Genomic DNA, 4,889 nt, shown 5'->3' with positions numbered 1-4,889 from the left:
TCTACCGGCTTTTAGGTCAAAATTTGAAGCTTTTGCTTTTGACGGTTTTCTTCAAGGCAAGCTGAAAATCTAACCGGGATTTTAGAATTTCGGCCAGTTAAAATACACTCGACCCCGGTTTTTTTTTGGCCTGCCCAAAGGGCTAAGGCCATAGTGGTGGTTTGCATTTTTTCTTAGGGAAAAATATGACATGCATTTTATAAATAAGTGTGAAAAATAAAAAATAAAGTATGTAGTTTTGAGTGGCTCTTGAGAGGATAGGTGCATTGGATTCCGAGTGGTGGACGTTGGGTGCAAGCTGCAAGCTAGAAGGCTTAAACTGGGGTTGGTGGGAGGGCCTTATAATGAGTGCATGCATTATGCTTCTTCCCTCTTTTGGAGTGGAGCCTCGTGGAGGGAGGTCTCCTTAGGGTTAGGGCTGATGAACCCTTAGTAGGGTAGGCAAGGCTCAAGGGGGGCGGGTCTATGGCGGTTCTTGGTCGTAGGTGTGCGCTGCGCATGGGGTGCCTCTGCACGTTCTTGTCTTGCTGCTCTCTGTCATCCTGTTCGCCGGCCTATGGCGCTTCTCGGCCGTGCTCCTGCTCTGCTGTCCTGCTCCGCTCCCGTAGTGCTGTCCTCGTTCGCGCATGACGCCATAGGGGCACATCGCCCTGCTCGCCGGCCTGTGGCGGTTCTAGGCCGCGCTCCTGCTCTGCTGTCCTGCTCCGCTCCTGTAGTGCTGTCCTGCTTCTTGCATGGGGTTGTTGAGAACATGTTGGCTTTTGTGGCGTGGTTCTTCTCGTTGGTCTATGGCGCTGTTGGGCGTGATTTAGTGCCCTGCCTCTCCGCAGTCTTGCGTTGCTGTGGTTTGCCGTCCTGCTCGCCGATCTATGGCGGATTTGGGCCGTGCTTGTGCTCTGTTGTGCTTCTCTGCGGGTGCCTCGTGTTCTTGGTTCGCTGGTCTATGGTGGATTGGGGTCGTGCCTTGGTGCTGTGTTGCTCTGTGTCTCCGGGTTGTGCTGCTCTTTTTTCTCGTCTCCTTCGCCGATCTGAAGTGGCCCTTGAACATGTGGTGCTGTGCTGCTCTGTGGATAAGGGCCATGCTGCTATGTTAGGACATCGCCTTCGCCGATCTATGGCGGATCTTGGATGCCGATCTGTGGTGGTGTTGCTGTTTCTGGTTATGTCGTGCTGCATTGCCGTCCTCTCCGTCGGTCTGTGGTGGATTGGGCTGTCCTGTTCTGTGCCGTGCTGCTCTATGCATCGGGGTTTTGCTGCTCTGTTAGGATGTCTCCTCCGCCGACCTGGGATGGATCTTGGACGCTGATCTGTTCTGCTGCTGCTATTTCCGGTGTTGTCGCGCTGCATTGTCGTCTTCTCCGTCGGTCTGTGGTGGATCGGGGCGTTCTATTGTGCAGCTTTGCTGCGGTGTGTTGCGTTGCTCTGCTGTGTCGTCCTGCCTGCCGGTCTATGGCGGTTTGGTGTCACATGTGCCTCGTCACCGGCATTTGTGTTGATTTACGGTATGTTGCAAAGATATTTTTTTTTGGTTTGATTTGTTGCTTTCTATCAGTTGGTTGTTTGTTTTAACAGTTTGCTGTTTTTTGCAGGGTGGTACGGAGCCATTGACGGGATTGGATGGTTTGGGTGGCTTAATGTATGTCGAGGTCAAGCACACTTTGTTACGGGCTAAATAATTTGAAGACTATAATAGATGTAACTTTTACGGTGTCAATTAAGTTTGAAGTTGTGTAATGTTTTCGAAATTAATTATATCTCGAAGTTTGTCCAATTGTTGTTGATGGACTTTATGCTTTGCTTTGCTATAATTTTTTTTTTGGTGTGGCGAGGTGCTCTTAATTAAAAACGATTGGCTCCACATTCTATGATGCAATTTTGGTCCATGATTTAATCCTATTGATGGATTATTTGGACTAGCTGAGTTTGTGGTTAGGTTTTGGGGATTTGACATTGAAAATTTATGGCTATGCGGATATTTTTTTAATGTTAAAAAATGATTCAACTTTCAATATTCAATTTTATTGTCTCAAGGTTCGTTATTAATATTATGAATGAAAATAAATCCGTTTTGATGTGATGATTTAGAATCATATTTGTTTCTCTTTTCTAGATTTCTTAATTTACTTAGTTGTAGTTCTCATTTCATTTGCAGCCTTGCACTTCTCTTCTCCTCTCTCCTCTCTCTAATAATAGTTGAGTTTATTTATGATGCACCTGTCTTCCCTTCTCTCCTCTCTCTAGTAATAGTTGAGTTATTTGTAGCTTTTATTGTTATTGCAAAAATCGAGGTAGAGTTAATTAAAAGAGCAGCCTTTTCTCTCTCTCTCTCTCTCTCTCTCTCTCTCTCTCTCTCTCTCTCTCTCTCTCTTTATGGAGTGTATAGGTCGTGACCCAATATTATATAATGATAGATGGTAACAAATGTAAAAATTTGCATTTACTGCCAACCTTTGAGTGGAACTTTCAAACTATCTTTCTTGAAGTACTCAAGATTATCCATCACGTTTCACTCTTTGAGTTGTTAGTATATAAAAGCCAAAGGTATTTTGAAGAACCATCAGTTTCACAAGCCTCCTATTCTGAGATCACTCTTGTTGAGAGTTTTACTTCCTCTATAGTACAGTCTTTTAAACCTTATAGCCACATCTATTATCAAAGCATAGCATCACTCTCTATACCAAGGCGCTATGGATTCGAATATGGATGGTAATATACCTCTGCATTTCGTTTCCTCTTTTGGTGCTTAAGAGTCTTGTTGTCTTGCTTATCTTGGAAATTGTTTTGAACTTGCTCTTGATTATAGATGCTTTCACTACAAACTCAAGCAATGACTACTTTGAGACTTTAAGTGCAGCTCTTAGAACTGAAAACTTGCATGAAGTTGTGTCTGAAAGTGGGGGCCTTGGATCGTCAAGTAGCTTAGTGGGTTCTCCAAACTCAGCATTTAAAAAGCTTAGTCCCAAAGCCAAGTTAAAGAAATCTCCAAAATCTGTTCAAAAAGCTCTTAGATTGCAAGAGGAATGGCCACTGCGAGAGGTTAGCTTTGTTTCCAATTTCTGTGGCTTACCAATGTGTAATCGATAATAATAGTATCATGTGTCATGTGATGTAGGGCAAACACCGCTTCGCTCTTCTGGGATTGCCACTCCCTATGTCGGTGTGAGTCGTTCGCTGGGCTTAGCATCTATTAAAGAAGAGCCAAGACCTATTGTTGATTCTTTTGAATCTCAATTGGCATTGATTCAATCACGCCTGAGCTTCTTATATCTGAGCTTGCTGATGCTATTAACTACCATTTTGTCTTCGTTGGCAAGGTGCTTGCAAAATATGGCACATACAAAATCCAAAAAACAAACTATAGCAGATTTTTGAAGGCTGATCTTGTGGACAAGGTTGCACATCATACTATCACTTTTGTTGTGGCAGAAAATTATATTGAACAGTTTGTCAACTCATTTGTGGTGGGTGATTTTATACGTATTGAGGGCCCTGTTGTGAGGAAAAAGAATCCTAGTGATGGAGGCACTTGCCAACTTGCTCTCTATGCTGATGCAACTACATCTATTGTGAAGGCTCCTTCATTCGACTTTGTGCTAACTCTCTTTCCTGAGCACAAGATTAAAGATCTTGTCTCATCATGGACTTCTTCAATTGAAGATGGTGTGCCTACTGTAGCATTTACTGTTATCAAGGTGGAGAAAATGGCGAAAAGTGATGACGGTAGTGGCACTAGGCTTATTGTTGCTGATGGTCTTGCTGATGTTGATAGAGCAACGGTAAACTTCTATACACAGCTCTAAGTGTTCTTGACAGTGTTTTGACTGTTTGTTATTGCTACAGCTTTTGTTTGTACCTTCTCGAAAGGTTGACTTTTATAACATATCCAATGAAGTCAAAGAGAATGGATTTTATGATTGTGTGGCCCACAACATAAATGTCTTCAAACAATTCTCTAACACATTGTCTGTCGTGGACTACACTATCCTGCTGCCATTGCCCACTCAATTGAAGTTGGCTTTCAAAGATATCCATGATAAGCAGATTGCCAATATGGGATTTGGAAAAACGGTGAGTTCTTCTTGGTAGGTTCGTTGTATTCATTGTGCATTGTGTGATTTCTTTATGTTAATTTCAGTTGTTCAGTTCTCTTGAGGTTGTTAACGTCAACAGCGTTGGATTGGAGTATTTATGTGGAGTTTGCAAATCTGCCCAAGTCAATCGCCAAAGCTCTAATCCTCATTGTTTTGCTTGTAACAAAGTTGTTCAAATTTGGAAAGTTCTTGGTCTTTAAACAAAGCTGGTTCCTCGTGATGGTAAAGGCATTTCCATCACCTTGCATATAAAGATTGTTGACCAAGTCCTTCGCCTACCCTCTTCTTTTTTGCATTTGTATGAAACTGATCTAGTGAGTTTGAAAGCTTCCTTGGTGGGAATGAAAAGAGTTGGGCATTTCTCAAATGATGCACATGGGTATGTAACAAGCTTTAAATCTGAATAGGAAGATGCTGTCTATCTAATGTGCCTTGCACTCCTCTAGGAAGATTATATTCTGATGAATATCCTTTTGTATCTAGGCATTATGGCGGGATTATCTCTTGACGATAAAGCTGTTTTTTGTATAAATGACATCCAATGTTCAATCGACTCAACTTTTTGGACGACATCTCCTTGTAATCAAGATGTTTTAAGGGCATTGTTGTTTGTATGTGGTGTAGATATCTCTATCAATTCATTAGAGAATATTTTGTCCAAGCATATTGTTGCAAAATTTCGTTCTCACGACTTGGAGATCACAAGTGTGTGGCTGAAATTGTGGAATGATGAGCGTGTTGATTGTAATGTTGACGACAAAACTCTTGAATCTCTGGTTTACCAACGTATGGGCACAA

The 4,889-nt window shown here is 42.4% G+C and overlaps 2 pseudogenes across 1 annotated transcript; both read left to right on the top strand.

The window, feature by feature from the left end:
• Positions 1-448: 448 nt before the first annotated feature.
• On the top strand, positions 449-1,706 carry LOC147453430 (uncharacterized; annotated as a pseudogene). The gene is made up of 2 exons (XR_015188743.1): positions 449-1,502; positions 1,590-1,706. The product of XR_015188743.1 is annotated as an uncharacterized LOC147453430 (transcript).
• Positions 1,707-2,703: 997 nt separating this feature from the next.
• LOC147453429 (uncharacterized) lies at positions 2,704-4,599 on the top strand (annotated as a pseudogene).
• Positions 4,600-4,889: the final 290 nt, after the last annotated feature.

The sequence above is a fragment of the Adiantum capillus-veneris genome, chromosome 7 (assembly GCF_014529385.1).
Source record: "Adiantum capillus-veneris isolate H3 chromosome 7, ASM1452938v2, whole genome shotgun sequence".
NCBI lineage: Eukaryota > Viridiplantae > Streptophyta > Polypodiopsida > Polypodiales > Pteridaceae > Adiantum > Adiantum capillus-veneris.
This window is presented reverse-complemented; position numbering and strand designations above follow the sequence as displayed.